Source organism: Cibotium barometz, chromosome 38 (assembly GCF_041138505.1).
Source record: "Cibotium barometz isolate CiBa-2024 chromosome 38, ASM4113850v1, whole genome shotgun sequence".
Taxonomy (NCBI): domain Eukaryota; kingdom Viridiplantae; phylum Streptophyta; class Polypodiopsida; order Cyatheales; family Cibotiaceae; genus Cibotium; species Cibotium barometz.
In genome coordinates, this window is record NC_141083.1 from 41091100 (window position 1) to 41115109 (window position 24010).

A 24010-nucleotide genomic window follows, 5' to 3' on the forward strand; every position below is an offset into this window, starting at 1 on the left:
ATGTAGAATTCAAATGAGAATAACGAGAGTACCTCGATTTGATCAGCAACATTGACAACAAAGGCGTTGGGAAGAGCATGAACCGCCAGCCATTTGTCATCTTTTTTATTTGTAAACCGGGCACATCGTCGGGTAAGAGGATGGTAAGGCTGCTGACATCGGAGTGTGAGCTTAGGCCAAACACAAGGCTAGGGTCGGGGCAAGGGGGTTAGAAATTGTTCACAAGCACAAGCCATTCAAGGCCAGGCTTTCAAAGATGGCCTGGTAGAGGAGAGCCGCGAGCTCGTCTATGGCGGCCTGGTATTCTATGATGGTCTCTGCACAAGCAAGCAGAGAGAGAGATGAAGGCTTACAAGAAAAACAAAAACACACATGAAGGCTCTAGGAAAGGAGCGGAAAAGCAAATGCTGATAACAACCTTAGTATTCCTGGTGGCGCAGGGAAAAAACAGCATGGAAAAAGCAGATGAAGGCTCTAGGAAAGCAGCGCAAAAGCACATGCTACCTGAGTATTTCGGGTGCAGTTTGGAAGCCATTGCAAATGCCTGGGCGCCGCCTGATGACAAGCGTGTCTTTCCAGTCCGGGGTGGAGCCAGTGCCGGTGGCGAAGGTGACGCCGCTCTCCGCACTCCCGGCAGATATATTACACAGCTTGGCTGCGGTTGGTAGCTCGTAGAACCTCCTCGCCGCACTCATAATCTTGACGGTATCTACTCCGTTGTTCACGACCTGCACATTTATCACAATTAACATAGTTTCGCCAATAATTAATCAAAACCCCCTTTCCCGCCCAGCTAATTACTTGGAAGAAACCCCGTCCAATCTCAGCAACTATTGCCGCCCACTGGCTGGCAACTCGGGCGGACTTCTTGCAAGGCCGGACGCTCGTGAGTGGGCGGGCACGCCCGTCACACCTTCGTCTAGCATCTCTTTCACTTCCTTGACGTAAGACGAAGCCATCCTTTTCGGGAAAGAGAGAGTGAGTGAGTGAGTGAGAGAGAGAGAGAGTGAGTGAGTGAGAGTGTGTGTGTGTGAGAGAGTGAGAGAGTGAGAGGACCTTGGAAGGCCACCCTTTAAATAGCTTACCTTTGCTACAAGCGTGACAATCGTTGGCGCACATCCTTTAAGCAGCGTTACTACAAGCGTGATCAGCGTGGGACCCTAGCACATCAGCGTAAAACATCACAGCAGCGTCCTCTCCATCGTTCGCGAGTATCCCAAAAACTTCACATCAGTTTAAAACCTTGACGCAACCCCAACTCCCAAGGCTTTTATTTTGTTATCATTTTGTTTTTCCTATAGAAAGGGATGTTTTTGCCTATGATAAGGGATTACACTTTTTTTCCCCGATCCAAGATGTAATTATTCAATGATTAAGTAATGAAAACTATATTTAGCCTCAATATTTTGCAAGATTTATTGTCTTTCATCTCTCAATGTTTATATGCAAAAATGTTTGTCTTCACTTTCACTTGCGCATGCACAAGCAAGAAAATAGGAGCTCCCCTTGAACGTGCCTACAAATTGCAAGTAGCACACAGGAAGCTCCTATCCCGATTATAAGCCCAATAGTATCTTTTTATAATATGCTATAAACGTAAGTGTAAATGTATAGTTTTTCATATAAATGTGTATTTTTCATGTTTTAGATTTTTTTTCCTTTTAATGGGGGGACATAATGGTAGAGAGAGAAGTGCATTTGATCCATTTCTCCCTCTCTCGTTCGATCCCCCCTCCTTCTTTTTTGCATAGATAACATTGACTATGTTTGTGGTGGTGGCTATATGCCCGGTTATGCTATAGTGACTAACTATATGTGCAGATGTAGTTGCATGCATAGCTATGCAAGAGAATTTTAAAACTCCAAAATTTCTTTGTTGAAGCATGTTTCTTTGTTGAAGCATGTTTGTGGACGCAGATATGCCCTCATCCTCTTGTAGTACATCATGTGAGGCATTATTGCTGCTAAGGAGGATTCTATAGGATATGACAGTGATGTAGAAGTAGCCTAGAATTCAAGTAAATAGAGTAAAATTATTCTCAAATGCATCTTAAAATAACATTTACTCAACTTAAAATAATAATAAAATAATACTACCAAATCTTTGCACATATGATAGTGGTAGTTAATGATAGAGAATCTCTAAGATTTTCCCTCCAAAACTAGCTCTGATCTTCTTTATCTCTAACATAGTCGTTCTTTCATAATATTCAATAGTTATAATATGGATGATGGGACATGGATACCATCTACAATTACAATGAGGCACTGGGTACTTTTACAGAGAAAAAAGATGAAGATGAGAAATTCTAATGAATTTGTGGAACCATTCAAGGGACAAGTTAAAGAGTTCAAGGTATGTGAATTGAGCAAGTGTGTGACAGACGTACTAATACAACATGTTTTCCACCATGTAGACTTGAGGGTGAAACAATTTCCTCCTGGTCCTCCACGATATCGTCCCAACTGTGAGTAGTATCTTAGTCAAAGCTTATTTTGTTTTAAAAGTATTTAATTGTTGTTATTATATAGTTTTTTATCCATTCAATCCTGTCTCCTTATTGTTTTAAAAGTGTATAATTGTTGTTTTAAAAACGTCTAATCTTTTGGTTTTATGCAGATATTTATCCATCCAATAGGATAGACTGGAAACCAGTGCCGAGTATAAGTGGGATTTTTGACGCTTTCCATGCATATGTAGGAGAACAAATTTACAAAGGAAGAACTCATAGCGATCTTGTAGACCACAGCATATTTTTCTATGATATGCAGTACTTAGAACCAAACACGTCTTCTAGATGGGGTCATTTGACTCCATTATCCCTCCCATTATTTGGAAGCAAAGATTGGCCATTGCCAACTTCACAAACTAGTGAAAGTTATAGGATCAGGTTGTATCACGACATACAGAAGTCTCTTAAGGCATCTGTTGTGCAACAAAGAATGTCAAGCTTACTATTTTTATGCCTATCGAAGTGTTTGTTGACTTTTTCTTTTATGAAGAAATAATAAATACTTCAACAATGTTTATTTGCAAGTCAAGTAAGGCACTAGACTTTTTGGACAATGGTTGGGACAGGAGAAAGATAGAAGGCATCATTTTTGTTTTGGAGAAGAAGTCAATAGTTTGCAAGTACATTATTGGCTCTCAAAACTTAATTGCAACTTTTCACTACACCAGATATCATTATGTTAATGGCAACCTTGTTCCATTAGATCAAGATTTGGAGTTAGATCTCGAGAATACGCCTCTAGTATAATGGAGATATATTTGGAAGGGAAATTGCTTGCAATGCTGAACACACTATCTAAAACATCTCTTTCTCAAATTAGAGAAGATCTTACATATGAGAAGATTGAACAATTGCCAAAAGATTATACATTTACAATGGATACTAAAAAGGTAAACCATTTATATTTACATTCACCATTTAGTATGCTATGCATAACATTATGTAAGATACCACTAACAAAACCCCTTTTTTACAAGTGCCGAGGAAAAAAGAGAAAATGACTTTCTACAAAGAATCTGTCTCTCATACTATTCACTTGATTAACTGTTGAATGATGACAATATTGAGACATTGTAACTCCAAAAGAAATTATATATATGAAAGATTTTTTCCTTACAAAATAATGTTAGGTCTCTTACAAAATTAATATTAATGTTACAAATGTAAATATAAGTCTAATGATGGTGATGCCGATCAGGGGCATGGGAGCGACACCGTGATTAAGAGGTCGACTGAGGGGGCCTTCAATTTTGCTTCTCTTGCAGCCGTTCCATTTCTTCCCATAGTGTTTCTTCTCTTTCCCTCTCTGCCTGCAACTCGACCTGCCTCGTGGATTCCACCACTCATCCACCTCGTCTTGCAGCCTATCATACTCATTCAGGGCAGCTACATGTTCTTCGACTTGTCTTTGCTGCTCCTCGTCTCGCAAACGTATTCTCTCTATAGCTTCCCTTGCAAATTCATCTGCCCTCCTGATCTCTTCTTCTGCACGATCATGGACAACCAAAATAATTCTTTGTATAGATTTTGTTGTGAACTGTTTTACGTGCAAGGAAACATATTTGTTCAAACTTATTTCCTATACATAGAGAAAAGCTTTGTTAGGGACATTACAGCTACGTTTGATTATGCAAGTATACGTTATAAACATCACTTAACAAACATCACTTATATCAAGAATATCAAAAAATTCCTTTATTAAAAGATAGGCATTCAGGGCCATCCTCCATCCATAGCTCACATCATTTGGCTAGACTGGCAGCCTTATCCTATGATATGTCATGCATTGTACAAGGTTCATCTCCATTAGGAGATGTTCCAATGCATATATAAAGTTTTGAGCACATCTGAGTGGTCGAAAAACAAGCATCAGCTTATCCTACTTAAATAAATCAACATGCTTGTGGAAGAGAAAAATGTCAATATTTTGTAATGCCACAGAAATGAGAGGATCCACAGTATATGTATAGTTTTGGACCTCTTCTGGTAGTAGTAATATACAATACCTAAAGGGAACAATGAACAGAACAAAGAATTAGTCCACTAGTACTTATAGCTCAGTCATGCATCATATTATATACATCACGCATTGTATATACTATACATACCATAGTAAAATATTGACAATGTTATTGCGTCATTCCTCAAAACATTTAAATCATATCTATTCAGACGCCTGACAACTCTTTGGCCCCAAAGTGAGAATGCCGCTCTAACCGGTGTAGTAGCCTCCAAAACTCTCGATTCTCTAATATTGTCTACTTCAATCAAACTTACTTCCCTCTCTATCCTATTTGCATCTTCTTCTTCTGCAACAATTTCAACCTCAGTGGAGGGCTATGGCTGTACTCTATAGTAACCTCCGGTTGTGGTTGTGCCTTCAGTTCTAGTTGTTTGTGAGGTTCTGCTTGAGGGGAATCATCACTAGGGTGTTCAAGTCTTAACCTACTCTGAGAACGGGGTCCCTGTCTCGTGAGGGGGGCACGGGAGCTCTCAGCTAGCCTTGTATGAGGATGGAGAGGGGGGGATTGTAAAGGATACGCCACATTCGAGGAGGATCAAGCATCTGGTCATATCTGTACCACAATCGATGAAGGGTATCAAAATCCCTTGGCATTATTGTCAGCATGTGGGCATGAGCAACGAGAAAGTAAGCATCCTTAAAAAACTCGATGACTCGGTCCTCAGTGATTTCTTGTAGACACAAAAATGCAAATGATTGCCACCACATGCCAATACTCCATCACTCACAAATTTCATGCACAATCCTCTGGAAAGGGAGCCTGGATATCGCAGGCTGCATGTGTCGCTCAATGCGACGAAGCTCCTACAAAACTGCCCTATGAGCTTGTGCCTCCTTGTTCTACCTTGGGCCTATAGTGACTCCGTATAGTAGGTCTTTCAAGCCTTCGAGCAGTTGTCTTGGTACGAGCCATCTAAACAAATAAACAAAGCGTTATGAGAAATGTATTTAAAAAGGTAAATACCAAGCAATATAACAGAAATAGGATTCCGGAGGCCTTTGTATCTCTTGGTATTACTGACCTCATGACCAGTGTTATCACATTGGGGTCGATACCAAGCAATATAAAGCAGAGAGGATTCGGGAGGCCTTTGAATCGCTTTGGTACTACTGACTCCATGACTCAAAGTGGGGTCGGAACCAAGCGATATAAGGCAGACATGATTCTGGAGGCCTTTGAATCGCTTGGTACTCTTAACCCATGACCAACGTTATCACAGTGCGGTTGGTACCAAGCGATATAGAGCAGACAGGATCCCGGAGGCCTTTATTTCACTTGGTACTGACCCCATGACTCACAATGGGGTCGACACCAAGTGATATAAAGTAGACAGGATCCCGGAGGCCTTTGTTTCACTTAGTACTGACCCATGACTCACAATGGGGTTAGTACCAAGTGATATAAAGCAGACAGGATCTCGGAGGCCTTTGTTTCACTTGGTACTGACCCCATGACTCAGAGTGGGGTCGGCACCAAGTGATATAAAGCATACAGGATCTTGGAGGCCTTTTTTTTCTTGGTACTGACCCCATGACTCACAGTGGGGTCGGCAACAAGCGATATAAAGCAGATAGGATCCCGGAGGCCTTTGTTTTGCTTGGTACTGACCCCATGACTCACAGTCGGCAAGCGATAAAAAGCAAACAGGATCTCGGAGGCTCTTATTTCGCTCGATACTGACCCCATGACTCACAGTGGGGTCGGCACCAAGCGATATAAAGCAGACAAGATCTCGGAGGCCTTTGTTTTGCTTGGTACTGACCCCATGACTCACACTAGGGTCGAGACCAAGCGATATAAAGTTTGTCACGATCCCTGAGGCCTTTGTTTCGCTCGGTACTGACCCTATGACTAAGAGTGGGGTCGAGACCAAGCGATATAAAGCAAACAGGATCCCAAAGGCCTTTGTTTCGCTTGGTACCGACCCCATTGTGAGTCATGAGGTCAGTACCAAGTGATACAAAGGCCTCTAGAATCCTGTCTGCTTTATATCGCTTGGTACCGACCCCACTACAAGCGATATAAAGCAGACAAGATTTTGGAGGCCTTTGTATCACTTGGTACTGACCCCATGACCAACATTATCACAGTGGGGTCGGTGCCAGGTGATATTAAACAAATAAGAGTCCAGGAGTCCAGAGGTACCAATATCGCTTGGTACTAGACCCATGGGCAATGTGAGCCAAGGGGGTCAGTATTAAGTGATATGGGATCAGAAGAAGGACCCCAATGAAACCTTGAGCGCTTTGTACAAACACTATTATAAACTGGCTCAGTTTGGGGGGCATTGAGGAGGCTGATGTAGTCGAAGACTCGGAGGGCGATGGATGTAGCAACGATGGCGTTTGACTCTTGCTATTTTGTAAGAGACTCAGAGGTGAAAAAAATGAACACATGCAAGAAAGTTGATGGAGTGAGCACATAGCACATACCATATTCACGCGTCGTTAATGCATCCGACCTTCTAAATGTCCGCATGAGTTTTACGAGTCGATATTGTCCCAAAACTCCTCATGTGGTACTAGTTTTTTAAGTCCCAAATCTCCCTTGGGAGCAGTGTTCGGGGAGGATATTTTTGAGAAATGAACCCAAATTCCCATTCGACTCCTCTCAAACTAGCAAATTAAGCAATTTGGGACATACATTTTTAGAAATTTACACTATTTCATAAATTTTCTTTGCATGCTAAAATCCTTCCAGGTTTAAGTCTAATAGAAAATCCTCAAAGCAAACCACCTCTGTGATAAGCTGAGACACCCATTTACGTTGAGCTACCTACGTTGCCGGCCATCGCGATCGCCATCGTCGTCCCTCTGCAATGCCAATGCCATCGCCAAAGCTTTTAATATTTTCTACAGGTATTTCCATATCTCCCTCCCTCCCTCTCCTCCGCCACCATGGAAACTAAGATTTCAATTGAAATCAAATTTTCTAGAGTAGTAGTGTGTTGCAAATGTGTAAAAATGAAGGCCAAGTAAGTTTATAGCCCTTCAAGTCAAAGCTTAGGGCAGGCCTTAAATTTTCAAGCTTGTAAGACAGACTATTTCAAATTACAAAATACAAAAATGCAAAATATGGCACTTGTATGTTTTTTATTTAAAATATATAAAGGCTTCGTCTATTTAAAAAAAACAATAAAATTTATTGACCCCTTTAAGTCTCTTTAAATTTAGGGGTCAGTACCAAGCGGTGATGGGATGGTGAATTCCGTGTGAGCCCTCTACCGCTTGGTACTGACCCCTCTTTGTTTGGTGCTAGTACCAAGTGGCAAGAAGCTTGCATGTGTATATCCAAATCTCCTTATCTCACCAGGTACCCCCATGTATAATAAGCGTGCATATTCTAATTGACTGAAATGTTTTTTTAGGCTTGTCTTCAAAAGAGTTGGACATTGTTTTCAAAAGAGTTGGACATGCTCTACGAATCGGATGATGAGACAGAAGAGTCTTGTGCAAAAACATTGTTTATGTTCTTGTACAATGCACAAGCCCATGAGCATTTGAATGAGTTGTCTTCAATGTTCAACAGGGAACTTTCTCTTGAGAACGTCATTAATTCTTGTAGGATTGTTTTTGGTGACCGTGAGCAAGAGTATGAAGACACTGTTCCTACCAATATCGTTATGTTCAATGGTGAACGATATGTTCATCCATCTGATTTTGCAATAGACAAAGTCATGAAGAGGAGACTTAGCCATTGTCTTGAAAAGATTCCCAGTTGTTGCAGAAATAGAGTAGACGAGAAATGCCCAATACACTCAAAGAAGTGTCGCCTGCTCCAATTTAGTTATGGTTTTCTTTGTTTTCTGCATCTTCTTACTAAGGACTGAGAGCTCGAGACAGTGACTTTGGCAAGCACTCAAGTGCCAATCGAGGGTGATGGGGTTGAGGAAGAGGTGGCTATAGACCCAGCAGAGCAGAGGAGAGGCCAGAGGCCAAAAAGGAAACCTTTGAGGCTAATTCATCCCTTGTTTCCTTCGATGTAGGACCTTCTGAGATGAGAATGAATAGGGGGAGTTGTCACTACCTTCCTTGCCCAGCTTTACTATGGCAGCCCAAGTTGATTATGTATTATTAACACACATTATGCAACATTTCAATATTCGTGAAGACTATTGCTTGGCTGCCTTAGTAAATTTTAGTGAAGCAGACATGGGTTGGATAGCAGGAGTTGACAATTATCTAGTAGGCTGGTTTTGTAGTCTAGGACTCTGAGATTGTGCCTGGCAAGGAGATATTAAAGAAGATTCTCGATGAAGCTGGGACATATGAAACCCAATTTCCTTCCGAGGAGGAGGCCCATCTTAGTTTGTGAAAGATCCCTGCCCCCTCTACGCAACAAAATCGGGGGTGCTAGCAACAGAAATAGCACTTCTTGTGTAGGGTGGAGCCTCTCACTTAGGGCCTCGCCCATGGATATCCGATTAAGAGACTAATCCCTTCGTTAACGTAGTCAATAGCCTTAACTAACTCGACTGAACCCGTAAGTCACATGATCAAATCAAGGAAAAGACTTGCACTTGGATCATAGAGACCAATGCTTTTTTCCTCATCGAGAGGCACAGCCATTGATTCTTTTCTATAGAACAAAGACTATCCACGATTTATTTCATCTATCGTACTATAACAGAATTGAGTCTCATTTTAGGGATCCATCAGTCCAACCTAACTCCATACAGTCCCATGGGTTAGCCAACCACCCAACCACTGTAGTGATAGGATCCAGTTAGGAATTTGGTTATGTTTTACCCCGGGTACCAGAGAAAAGAGTTCCCAGGCCCCCTAGCCGACGCTTCAAGCAAACTTCAAGATAGTCACACGACTTACACACCCAATATGAAATTGCCTATTTCACAGACTCAGCTATCTTTAAAACAAACTTTTAATGAAACCATAGTATCATTGATCATAATCCTCCAAAATATCCGGTTGAATTCTAATTTCTAATCATTCCTTCATCGGTATACCCATGGCATCATAGGCAACCAGAATGCTCACCACCTATTCACTCAGGGGCCTTTTCAATAGTTCCTATCTCATAGTACCCGAAAATATATTCACTTATAAAAATCCAAATGGACTCTCTGTTGAAGATCAGCAAGATCAACCAACAGATCCATATAAAAAAAGAGCCATGAACTCATCCGTTGAGGACCAGCAAGGCCAATCAACTAGATCCATGCCCGAGTTCAAAAAACAACTCTAACTCCTTGTTCCATTTTCTTTCTCGATGCACGTGTGGGTATCTTCGGCGACCCAGAGCCCAAGCACCGTATGGTCAGCACCCTCTAGGATCCTTGCCAAGTCACCTACCGCTTCACTTATAGGCCGCTTCATTGGTCCCTTATCCACTGTATGAGAAGCTCACCATTTAAATCGAACCAAGGCTGGTCAAGAACTCGACCGACCTTGCTATACAAGACGTCCTCTGTTGACTCTCCATCAGCCATTGCAACTTTATCAATTTGATCTCCTCCACGACCTCATTCACAAGATGGTCGAAATGCTTTCCCAGCATTCTTGACATAAAACAATCATTTAAAAACAGGTCATAATTCCAGTTTCTAATGAACTCTCATCTTTCCACATTGTTCCACATCATTTCTTGTTATTCCACATTCTGTTGCTTGGTACTAGCACCAAAAGAAGAGGGGTCAGTACCAAGCGCGGTACAGGGCTCACATGGAATTCACCAGCCCATCATTGCTTTAGTACTGACCCCTAAATTTAAAGAGACTTAAAGGGGTCAATAAGTTTTATTGTTTTTTTAAATAGATGAAGCCTCTATATATTTTAAATAAAAAACATACAAGTGGCATATTTTGCATTTTAGTTGTATTTTTGTAATTTGAAATAGTCTGTCTTCCACGTTTGAAAATTTAAGGCCTACCCTAAGCTTTGAAGGGCTATAAAGTTACTTGGCCTTCATGTTTACACATTTGCAACCCACTACTACTTTGGAAAATTTGATTTCAATTGAGACCTTAGTCTCCATGGTGGCGGAGCGAGGGAGAGAGGGAGAGATGACAGAAAATATTAAAAGCTTTGGCAATGCAGAGGGACGACGATGGCAATGGCGATGGCGATGGCGATGGCGATGGAGAGGGTTGGCAACATAGGTAACTCAACGTAAATGGGTGTCTCAGCTTATCACAGAGGTGGTTAGCTTTGAGGATTTTCTATTAGACTTAAACCTAGAAGGATTTTAGTATGCAAAGAAAATTTATGAAATGGTGTAAATTTCTAAAAAATGTATGTCCTAAATTGCTTGATTTGCTGGTTTGAGAGGAGTCCAACGGGAATTTGGGTACATTTCTCAAAAATATCCTCCCCGAACACTGCTCCGAAGGGAGATTTGGGAGTTAAAAAACTAGTACCACACAAGGAGTTTTGGGACAATATCGACTCATACCATTCGTGCGGACATTTAAAAGGTCGGTGGACGCATTAACGACGTGTGAATATGGTATGTACTATGTGCTCACTCATCGACTTTCTTGCATGTGTTCATTTTTTTCACCTATGAGTCTTTGACAAAATAGCAAGAGCCAAACGCCATCGCTACTACATACATCGTCCTCCTCTGAGTCTCCGACTGCATCAGCCTCCTCAACGCCCCCCAAACTGAGCCAAACGTCATCAGCCCTCTACATCCATTACAGGTATTTCAAAGTTCTTTCAGACCCTCTATTAACCTTTTTTTGTTTGTTTGGTGAATAATAGTGTCTGTACAAAGCACTGAGGGTTTCATCGGTGTAAGATTCCTCCCTCCAGCTTTTGAGGTGTACAGGTGTAAGAACCTCCCCTTCTGATCTTGTAATTATTTCCCTCTCTGAATAGAAGAAAGATCCTATTTTACCCTGTTTTGGTTTGGAGAGAGAAAATGTCTAAAGAAAGGTAATCCAAAATTGAGATATGTTTTGATATAAAAATCCTCCTAGTGTCTAAAATGGTTTCCCCTGAAACAAAAATTTAAAAAGAACTTTTCAATGTGCAATTGGAATTAATTGAAAATGTGTATAAAGAACCTTAGCCTAAGGATCTAGATTTTCAAAAAAAATTAGATTATGGTCCAATTAAGGTTCCTATGGGCCAATAGGATCAATCCAAGTGTGGAGAGGAGATAAATCCAATGAATAAAAGAAAATACCCTAAATGCCCACATAAGATGAAGAGTTGACTTAGTACAAGGTTTATTAGTTAAAAACTATGAGATATTACTAAAAAATGAGATATTTTGGAATAATGATATATTTTTGACACCTTGGTAAGGAGGGGGGAGACTTCAAGGATGCACCTATTTCACACATGTGGTGGAGTTTTTAATTCAATAAAATTATGATATTTTTATCTCTCCTCTCTCCTGGATCAACAAACCAAATCAAAAGGGAGCCAAATTAGGTCCAAATCTTGTCCAAATTCAGCCAAACTAAACCTGGAAAATTCTAGAATCTAGTTGGACTTGGTTAGAGGACTCCCTCACCTATAAATAGATCCTTTGTCTTTTGTAAAACAATCTGTGAACTATACCATGCCAGTATTACATTAAAATAATGATATTTTTTATCCCTTAAAAATCCTCTACTTTTGGAGAGCGTGGAGCTTCTCTCTCTCTGCAACCATCCTTGGAGCTTTCCTTTCAACACACTAACCAATTGATTGGTTTGGGGCTTCTTCTAAGATAGAGAAGCAAGCAAAAATAAGAGGTAGAGTGTAATTTTATGGTTTTTCACTACTATTCTCAATGTTTTCACTTCTCAACCCCTCTCAAGCTTGAGAAGTTTCTAAATTAAGTGTTTATAATGCAAATCAAGCTTTTCCTAAGAGTTGTAATGAATAATTAGAAAAAGTTTACATTTATGCTTATGCTTTTTATGTTTATCTCTCTCTCCTCCAAAGAATGGTCATTCCTATGACCAATTCTCTATTCAATTGATTCTTCTCATGGAGAAATTCTCAATTCACAAATCAAACTCTAGGCTTGTGAAGCTAGAAGTTCAGAAAATGGTTTTTTATACTTATATGCTAGTAAATTATGGTGATCTTATGAGTTAAATCCATAAATTGGATTTAAGATTAAAAGATAGTTATACTATCGTAATTACATTACTAAGTCCTATTCTTTTCAAAAATATTAAAAAATTATCAGTAATAATAGCAGAACTATGGTAAAATTTTTAAGAAATTGATACATAATTCATTCTTATGCATAACATGAAAAGAGGACTTCTTACCATATTCTAGGATTGAATATCCTAGGCTAAAAGAATGAGTTTCATCACATTCAATGGAAAACTAATTTTTAAGGTTTATGTATAATTAAATAATTAAAAAAAGAGAAAATTATGGTAATTTTATTTAAATTATAAAAGAGAAATTTCCATGACATTTGGAATTCAATCATTTAAATAGGAAGAGTGGAATTCTTAGCATATTGGAATCAATAGATATTAGATTTAAATTCAAAGAAGAATTTTAGATAAATTATTTTATGCATGAGAAATATTTAAATGATAAAAGAGGAATTCCCATGACATTTGAAATTCAATCATTCAAATAGTAAAAGTGAAATTCTTAGCATATTGGAATTAATGGATATTTTATTTTAGATAAATTTATTTTATGAGAAATATTTAAATGATAAAAGAGAAATTTCCATGACATTTGGAATTCAATCATTTAAATAGTAAAAGTGAAATTCTTGGCATATTGAATTAATGGATATTTTTATTAAAGAAAAGAGAAATTTTAGATAAATTTATTTGATAATAAAAGAGGAATTCCCATGACATTTATAATTCAAGCAATTAAATGTAAAAAGAGGAATTCCCATCATATTTGAGATCCAAGAAATTAAATGGAAAAAAGAGGAATTTTTAGTATAGTTCAATTTATGAATATTTATCAAAAGTGAAAATATGGGTAGAATTGATTTTTGTAAATCCCATGATTTCTTTTATTCAAAAGAGGAATATTGAATATAATTCATTTGAGAAATTGAGAAAGAATATGGAAATAGTCATCGAGAAAAAGAACCTTTATCTAAGCCAAACAATTGGCAAAAAATTAAAAAAAAAGTCCCATTATTGGTATCAAAGTAGGAAAAGCTACTAAATGAGAATAAGATGTGAATGGGATGCGATAGGATGTGAATGGATGTGATAAGATATAAATGGGATGTGATAGGATGTGAATATATGTGATAAGATGTAAATGGGATGCGATAAGATGTTCAAATATTTGACCCAATCAACAGAAAAGTCCTTATTTTTTCAATGAAACCATTCCATCCCTAAAATGATGTCTACATGACCTAAGCTCTTGACATAAAAATCAAGTCTATTTGAGTATAACTGGATCTCTAATGGTAGTTTTGACACCTTCTTGTCTTAGAACTAGACTTGTCCTCCAATCATCCTAACCATGTATATGTGATCATTCTATTTGGTTTCTAGTTTCATCCTCTGTGTACCACAATGTTGTCAATAAAATTGTGAGTACTACTAGGATCAAACAAATATGAACCTCATGTCCATTTATTGATCCATAAATACAAAATAATTCGGTTGGACCAAAAATCTCTTTACAGAAAGTACAATCTAAACATTGGCTTCCTTCAAGATGCATAATATTGACTTCATAAGATTTACCTTGAAGTTTTGTAATGTGCACAGATTTCTTTGGTATAAACTTCTTCCATGCCGCCTTTTGTCTAGGTGCCAAAGGTGCTGTAGCTCCTTTGTGTCCCTTTTCCTTGCATTTGAAACATGTGATATTATCCTTGCTCACAAATTTCTGCTTCTTACTGGTGTTCTTAGAAGTTTTTGGTTTTGGTGTGAAAACCAACTTTCTTTTTTTGTCCACTATTTGAAAAAGTGAACATGGATTTCTTTTCATTAGACGACGGTTTTAAAGTGTTGGCACCGACCATAGTCTTATATGAGAAACCTGAGCTGCCTGAATAGTTTCTTTAGCCATTTTGACCTTGCATTTTTTTACCTCGTACTGATAGTCATGAGCGAGACCATTGATGAAAATCCCACACAAGGTATGATCATCAGATTTTTGAATTCATCCTCTAGTTAGACAAACACTTTTTTGAAATCTTCCTCAAATTTTTACCAAGTGGTAGGAATAAAAATTCTCTTTAAGATCCTTCCACCAAGTTAATTCCTTCCCTTTCATAACCCTTGCACCATATGTAGCCTTTGCACATTAGTGAATGGATGAAAGGCAAAGTGTGTAGTCTACCTATTGAGCCAGGCATCTACACATTCCTAAGTCTTCTCCTTTTTCTCACCGCCATACACCTTTGGTGCAAATGATGGAGGAACCACTATGGTAGAAGTAGGAGGTGCTGCCAAAAGAGCTTTTTGCAAAGTCAAGATCTGCATCTTTAGTGACTCCATCTCGTCATGGCATTTGGTAATAGTTGTCTCTAGACACTTTGTCACTTCCAAAAATTCACTCTTTCCAAGAGCCTTCTTTTCTTCAACTTGTAATTTAAGATCTTCCCTACCTGAGTTAGGATGATCATTCATCTCATCGACATTATCATTAGACTGAGAAGTCAATATGAGCCATGGTAATAAGGTTCTTCAAAAATCATGATTCACTCTAACCAACTTTACTTGCCCACCCTTGACCAAAATGATCTAGCAAATCAATTCACTAAAACTAACTGCGCATAAGAAAAAATGCGTTAATTAGCATTTTGTGGCTAAACAATGGTAAAAAAATCATGTAAACCTCATTTAGAGTTAATCGAAACAAAAATAACTAGAAATATGAGGCACACTCGCATTAATTATATGCGAATAGCCTGTATCTATCTAATGTCAATATGTTAAAAAACGTACTTCGACACTAAATAACCCCCCAAACTATTAAATTCTCAAGAAAAAAAAATATCATGATTTTTCCTAGTATTTCCTATTTTTCTAGGGCCTCAAAATTTACTAATTTTGAAATCCACCAAATTCTATCTTATGGCACTCCAAATATAAAAAAATTTAGAATTTTTTAGCAATAGAATTTACCAAAATACAAATGATATTTCAAAAATATCGATTTCTAGGATTTTTAAAATAATTTTTAGAATTTTCTTAAGTTTGCTAATTATTTAAAAAAATTACCTTGAGAATCCCATCAATCATGAAATTTTTTAATTCCACCCGAATCCAATCAAAATCTCCAATTTTAATGGAATTACTAATTTTCTAGGTAAAAAATAGATTTTTTAAGGAATTGGAATAGTTATGGATGCCCAAATGGACACGCCACATGCCAATCGACAAACCCAGATATTCCAAAAATTGGAAATAACCTTTGTCTAATTTTTAAAATTATTTTTGGAATTTTTATTGTACCCCGAACGTATTAGAATACGAATGATCAAAAAAATTCGGAACCCGAAGAGTCACCCTAGAATGCAAATAGCCAAGGGTTGTGGAAAATGAAGATACAAAAAACTCCGGAATTTTTTAAGGTCCAAAAAAAATTTGGACCCCAAAGACTAAAGGATTTTTTTTTTAAATGACAAAAATGAATATATTTTTCTTTTTTTTTTAAATCTTTAATGAAACGCTTCATCAAAACTTTTTTTTTAAATTAATCATGGGAGGGGAGTGTTGTGCGCCGGCCACTAGAAAACAAATCCCTCCCCTCAGGCGCTGTGCGTGATTGGTTGTGGGTGAGGGGGGGTGCATGAGCGTCCCGTCCTCTCTTCCCCTTTCTCCATCTCAACTCCCTTCTCCGCCAGCTCTCTCATCTCTTCTCTATTTAACAGAGAGATTATGGCTTAACTTTGATTATATACTAATCATGATTTTTAACTAATCAAATCTACCCATATAAGGGGTGTTCATACGCACGAGAGAGAAAATGAATGAAAATTCAGATTTGAGAGAAAGATATTATGCCAAACACATGCGAGAGAACGAGATGTATCAACATGCTGTGCCTGCTGATTTTTAGTAGAAAATTGATAGAAATTTTATAGCATACCTGCAGAAAACCTCCAAAAATGCATTAAAAATACCTTTTTAACCATAAAAATGCTCTTAAAAATTCCTAAATAATTAGGGAAAATTCCTAAAAATTATAGAAAATTAGGGAATCCTTTCTTTTAAAAAAATACAAAGGAGTTATTAAATACCACACGTGTGAAATATAGTCGTTTTTTAATACGTGTGGGTCCCACTAGATCTTTTGGAATTTGAAATTTGTGGGTCACTTTTTGCCTTGGAAATTGTGCCAATCATGATTTCATAATTAGATCCATTAACACTTTTCCCTCCCCGTCTTTCATCCCTGCCGGCACCTTCCCATCATCCTTTTCTTTCCCACTTTGATCACTTTCTACCCAACACACTCCATCCACTCTGCAACCTGTCTGAAGACTACTACCATTACCAGATCTCCAGGTTACCAGTGCTACAGCTCAAGTTTGGAAGAGAGCAGGAGAATCTCCAGGGCTACTCCAACAGTATGGAAGAGGAAAAGAAAGGTCACAGATCTATACCCTTTCCAATGTTTTCTGATATATATTTCTTCCATCTGTAGAATTCTTGAATCTGAGTGCCTAGAAATCTAGCAGATCACCCTAGGATTTGACTAGAGATGGATATGAATAGGATTTAGAATTTTGCAACAAAATGCGATTATAGTGGTTTACATTTTCCAAATGCTCCAAATCGCGTTTTCCTGCAAATTCTGATATTTGTTTTAGTTTTTATTTTTTCCTCCTTCTTTTAATCTCTTTTGAACTGGAGAATTCCTCCTGGTATCATTTACTGTCCTGAACATTGTGAGATATCCCTAGCATTTGATTGGAAATGGATGTCAATAGAAATTTAGAATTTGCAACAAAATGCGAGGAGAGCACTTGACATTTTCCAAATGGATCTGCATCGCGTTTTGTTGCAAATTCTTGTGTCCCTTTTGGTTTTTACTGTTTCCTCATTGTTTTGCTTTCTATGTCCATGGGGATGTCTTTCTTGATGATGAGAAAGGTTTTTGCTTTGGAACAGTTGATCCTCAGGCCCCTCCTTTTCTGCTGCTATACTCAGACCACAGCAATCACCAGGTGATTCATGTGTGCTTATGAAGAGAGTTGTTTGGTGATATCCTATACATTATCTAATTGCATATGTGAGCATATAGAATTCATGTTATATAAATTTTGGTTCAGGCAAAAGCAAGAGACTAGAGCAGAAAGGTGAGTCTTCCCTTTCAAAACAAAGGGAACTAGAAGAGGACAAATCTCCAGATTTGCTTCTATTTGACTTTCTTCACAAGTGCAAGGCTCAGAGGAACTTCCACATATACCACAGTATTTTCAACAGGGAGTTCACTATGAGCTCTCTTTTGGACCATCACAGGGATTTCCTTTCAGACCATTGGGATACCTTCAAACAACTGACAGAGGCAGGAAGGATTGTGGAAGGTGAAAAGGTTTTTGTGCATTTAAATCATATTGTGTCCATTGACAAGCTGAGGTACCATGTGAATAGAAGGTTTTTGTGCATTTAAATCATATTGTGTCCATTGACAAGCTGAGGTACCATGTGAATAGAAGGTTTGACAGCCTGCCTGAGGAATATAAATTCAGCTGTAACTTGCACACCAGAAAGTGTAGAGTGCTTGAGGAAAACATGGCATTCCTTATGTACATTGTCTTTCAACAGCAATCTCTAGAAGAGCAAGGGCAGGAGACTAAAGAAGAAGATATATCTGTAGTGGAGGTAAAAGAGAATATTCCTATGGCAACAGATATGGCAGAGCAGGAAGAAGATATCAACCTCGAGGATGAGGGGCTGCAAGTGGCTGCTCTTGACCTTGTTCAACTGAGGACTGAAACTCTTAGGGCAGCACAGCCAGTTGAAGATTTTGATGTTCAGAGCAGCAACTATGCAGTGCCCATGCTTCCAGGTGTCTTGATTGGTGGTAAAGATTATGTTTTCCTCCATGATATAGAGTGTATGTTCAATTTGAGGGAGGACTATGCCATTTCCCTTATTGCCCAGGCTTCAAGGCTTGACAAGGAGGTTGGCATTAGGGAAAAAGGGAGCTCATTTTGGGGCCTTTTACGGTTTGGAAAAATAAGCTCTCAACCAATCAACAGAGGGCCAACGTAACGTTGGAAATTCACAAAAATAAGAGAAAATAGATAAAAGAAACAATACTTTATGTAGGTACAAGTGTGCTACATTAATGTGGAGATTGGTTTTTTATTCTCACAAGATCTTTGGACATGAAGATAGAATCTAGTCTGACATTTTCTCTGACAAGGGCCTTCCCGCTTCCACCTTCCTTTGAACTTTGAAATGTTGTGCTACCTTTCCTTCGAAAGGTCTACCATTCTACACCACTGCCTCATTGTGCAGTAGCCTCTTCTTTTTCAAAACTGCTCCCTTGATCCTGTTTGGCTTAGAGTAAGATGTTTCTTGTCAACTGCCCACTTTCTCTTTCTTGAAACTTCACTTTGTTATCTTGTTTACATTACTTTGCTGTTGTTACAGATTCACAAGGTCTCCATGTGGTGAATAAAAACTATGGCCGTTCTTGTGGAAGATGCTCTGTGGATGATAATGCTATGAAGGCAGAATTATACCACACATCATTACCCCGTCGACTTGCTTCTTCTATTTCTTCGGTAGAGAATTCAAGTACAGTCAAAACAGAAGGAACTTGGGAAAGGTTTAGTGTTTCGAAAGGAGCATGGGTGCTCATGCAACCTAGCAAAAGAAAGAGACCCCAGACAAAAAACATTTTCTTGGCGTCATGGAAGGGAAGAGTACGAGATTTTAAAATCACCAGAGGGAAGATATCGGTGAAAGAAGTTTTGATTAAGCATGTGTACATGCATAAAGAACTTGTCTTGCGAGACTATCCAAATGATCTTCCGCAACACAGGCCTAATTGTATATTTTTCTATTATGGTTTTAAACTTTATGAGGTGTATGGATTTTTAAGATGAAGCTTTCTTTCTTTGCCTATTGACATTCTTGTGTTATTTTATTTCAGATTTATACCCTTCATCGTATGAGACATGGCAAAACATCGATTGTATTCTGGGATTTATAGATGTTTTGCATGGATCGATAGGAGAACAACAATACCAAGGTCGATGTGCAACAGAGCTAGCTCAATCGAGTATATTTTTTACTGATCATTTTTATCAGTTGGCTGGACAATGCTAACACACATGGTGTGTTAAGAAAACAAGATCATCTGACTTATCCTAGTCTCATTAAGCACTGCTATTAGTTTACTTTACCCTATTGATTCATATTGCTTTTTTGCAGGTGCTCAAAAGAAGACAGAGTTCAATAAAATGCAAAGACATTGAAAATTTGAAAATTGAGATAACACAGACTCCATAAACAAAGGTATTATATTCAATAAAGTAAAATTTTGTACAGAAGTGTTTAATTGTATATGTAGAACATATTCTTGACAACCATTTTCTATTTATCTACATCCTGATCTAGAGGTTGCTCTACATGGTCCAAGCTCTTCGTATCATCTTTTTTTGGAGAATCTGTTTTCTGCTACTCCATCCTGTCCTGTACAATCTCTTGGTACTGCTCCATTGTCTTCTCTACTACCCCTGGAGAATCTGTTTGCTGTGCTGCTCCATCTTCTCCTCAATAACATCAGCAGCAACAGGTCCTTGTTCCTGTGGCACCACATCAGCATCATCTGTGTCATCAAGGTGTATGACACCTTCTCGGACTTCAAAGCTCTCACCCAACTCGACAGTAGTAGCTGGTACAATAGGTTTGGGAGAGGCATACTTCAAAAACTTCCAAATTGTATCAGCTCTGAAAGTATATATATAGTTCGAGCTGAAGCTATCTTCTCTCATCTGCAATGGCATATGATGATTTAGAACACTTTGTACCAATATCAATTATTTTGAAGCTAAATGAAAATTATTTTTTCTTACAAGGTCTGGCTGTCCTATCTCAAAATAGCTTGAAAGTATATATTTGGCACTGATCAGCACTCTCCGGCAGCCCCGCAGCTACTTGAATCATCTTGTTGTGGTGTCTGTATAGTTGGAAAGATATGTTAGAAACTGTTAACATCTGAACAAAACAAAATTATTCAATAGGTTCAAAGGCATAGCATGAAATAGACATCAGTAAGGGGAAACGACTTTCTACCTCTAAATTTATTGACTCTATTGAATCCAAAAGATTGACAGTAGGAGGACAATGATCCAATGCATCTAGAAACTTTCTAATACAACTGCAATACATATAATTCAGTTAGTGTGCATTAAAACAAAATAATAAAGTTTAAAGTTAAAAATAGCACACACACCACTTACAATTTCAGCTCTCAATGTGTGTTTTTAAGAGAGGTTAATATAAAGCATTGCTTCTGCTGGATATCAATAGAAGCAAAGCTCCAGTGGTCATTGTGTAAGGAAAAAAGCATTAAGAAATCAAAGGCTACAAGAGTTCTCAATCTTAAAGAAGAATCCCAAAAGAAGTAGTCACCCACATACCTGTTATGGTATGGAAGTAGCAAAACATCGATAACATCAAAATTGCAGTGTCTGAACCAATTGAAAATATCCATGGGAGTTTCCTTTGCATCTCTTAACCTGGAGGAAATGGCAGGATTAATAATATGAACTGTATGTTGTACAGCGTGGTTAAGCCAGCTTCTCATCATGCTGCATTGGACCAAACAATAATTAGGGTAGGGTGTGAAGGAGGTACAAGAAGGATTGTTTTGTAAACAAATGTAAAATAAAAGACACTTACTAGAGCATTGCAAGAATGATAATATCTGAGCAATACTCATTCTTATGAGCCAATGCTGCCAAGCATGGTTTTGTCAAGTTAAAATTATTCACTGAAGTTTCATCCTCAATATGGACAACTATGTTAGGGCCCCAGCTCCTGCAACCTTCTCTGTATCTGCAGTTCCCTCTGTACAGTCTCCACATCTATAACAGATTTGGATTCTTTTATTTGCTGCTTCAGTGACTCCTCATAAGTAGCTTTCCCTCTGGTGTTCTTTGAGTGGGTTACTTCAACAACCTTAACCTCATCTACCTTCAACTTTCTTGTAGGTGGAATTAATAATATGTCTCTCATCTTGATGTCCTGCCATACATTGCATCTTCAAAATATTTCTCCAAGTAATCCTCTGCCATTTCCTGTAAGGAAAGAATGGCAGTCCTGTTCCACCTGAAACCAAGGTGCCAACTATCACATATGTCTTTCACTAGTCTCTAAAAAGGTACCTTGGGAATTGCAAAGCCTATAGCTTTCTATTGCTTCCTGATCTCCTTTAGCACACCTGCACCATGTTTCAATCTCTTGGCCTTTTGCTGGAGTAGGCTCATTGGCTTCCCCTTCCTGCTGTGCAACTCTTCCCTTTGGAGGCACACTAAATTCCTTGATACCTGCCCCAGCTACTGCTGCAAGCCCTGGCCCCTTGCCAGCACTCCTTGCAGTTGACTTGGTTCTAGCTATCACTCTGACAAGCTGCACACAAAGCAATGGAAAGAGATTACAGCCATGGAGAACATGGAATGATACAAAAAGGCAATGACACGGGTGGATGAAGCAACATTTATAAATTTACAACAAAACGCGATTTCGACAGTTTGAAATTCCTAATAGCTCACTCTCGCATTTTCCTGCAAATACTTGAAGTAACATGTTGGTACATTCCTACAGTGATTTCTCTGTCTTTACAACTAAGTACAATACATTAGGAAAAAAGGAAGCTCATTTTGGGACATTTTAGAAGAGAGAGAAAATAGGCTCTCAACCAATCAGGAGTGGGCCAACGTTACATTGAAAATTCAACAAAAGAAGATGAAAATAAGAAAAATAAATAGTATTGTATGTTCATAGAAGCGTGTCACATTAATAAGGTGATCCAATTTGAATCTTTAAAAAATTTATTTTCTGTACAGAATTAAGTGATTCTGACACTGCAAACGCGTCCGGAACGGCCCAAAACCCCAAAAACGGATCTTGAAACGCTGGAATCGGACATCCGGAGGCCCGGAAACGGCCAAAAAAGGCCCCAAAAGTGAATTTGCAACAAAACGCGATTTCAGCTGTTTGAAATTTCTAAACCCTTCTCCTCGCGTTTTCCTGCAAATTTATGAGACAACCTGCTGGAACATGCCTTCAGTCATTTCAACCAGCCCAATTCAAAAGTCTTTCTGCTTGTGGTATTTATTCTAATATCTAAGCTACATCACATCCCAAAAGTATGTGTTATACTATTAAACAAGAAGATAGGGATATAGAGAGTCTTACTAACCTGGAAGCTATCTGTGGGTATGCTGTGCTGTTGATGAGTACCCTGTGCTGGGGATGAACCTGTGCTGCTGGTCAGGATGCTGATGGTGCAGAGTAGGGAGGTAGGGAGGCAAGAGAGCTGAGAGGGGAGGGCCAAGACAGGAGAGATTAAACAAGAGAGAAAAGATTAGTGCAAAATACAAAAAAGGTAGCTACTAAATGATGGAGCCGTTTTTTCACACGTGTGGATGGGACCCAGATCTCTTGGAGTTTGAAACTTGGCACTGTGAATGGGACACTTTTTGCCTTGGAACTTGTGCCAATCATGATTTCATAATCAGTTCCATAACCACTCTTCCCTCCCCGTCTTTCATCCTTGCCAGCACCCTCCCATCATCCTTTTCCTTCCCTCTCTGATCCCTTCCTACCCAACACACTCCATCCCCAGACTGCAACCTGCCTGAAGACTACTACCACTGCCATATCTCCAGGTTACCTAGGCTGTAGCTCAAGTTTGGGAGAGAGCAGAAGATTCACCAGTGCAACTCCAAACAGCATGGAAAAGGAAAAGAAAGGTCAGAGTTCTATATCCTTTTCAATGTTTTTTGATATATATTTCTTCCATCCATAGAATTCTTGATGTCCAGATATCTGGGCAATTCCCATCCACCACATCCCATATCCCAAATTTCCACATCCTAGTTTTATATTTGCAACAAAATGCGATTTCAGCTGTTTGAAATTCCTAAAGCTTTCTCCTCGCGTTTTCCTGCAAATTCATGAGGCAGCCTGCTGGAACATGCCTTCAGTCATTTCAACCAGTCCAATACAAAAGTCTTCCTGCTTGTGGTATTTATCCTAATATCTAAGCTACATCACATCCCAAAAGTATGTGTGTTATACTATTAAACAAGAAGATAAGGATATAGAGAGTCTTACTGACCTGGAAGCTATCTATTTGATTGGAGATGGATATCAATAGAACCTAGAAGTTTGCAACAAAATGCGAGGAGAGTGCTTAAAATTTTCCAAATAGCCCTATATCGCGTTTTCCTGCAAATTCCTATATTTCTTTTGGTTTTCATTTCTTCCTCATTGTTTTGCTTTCTTTGGCCCTGGGGAATTCTTCCTAGTATCATCTACTGTCCAGGAATCTTTGAGGTGATCCTAGCATTTGATTGGAGATGGATAGC

General features: G+C 38.6%; 1 long non-coding RNA gene across 1 annotated transcript in view; it reads right to left on the reverse strand.

Moving 5' to 3' along the window:
• Positions 1-352: 352 nt before the first annotated feature.
• Positions 353-24010, reverse strand: part of LOC147616721 (uncharacterized) — an 84655-nt gene continuing 60997 nt past the window's right edge. The window contains exon 2 of the long non-coding RNA XR_015262543.1: positions 353-728. This is a non-coding gene — a long non-coding RNA (uncharacterized LOC147616721). The remainder of the gene's footprint in view (positions 729-24010) is intronic.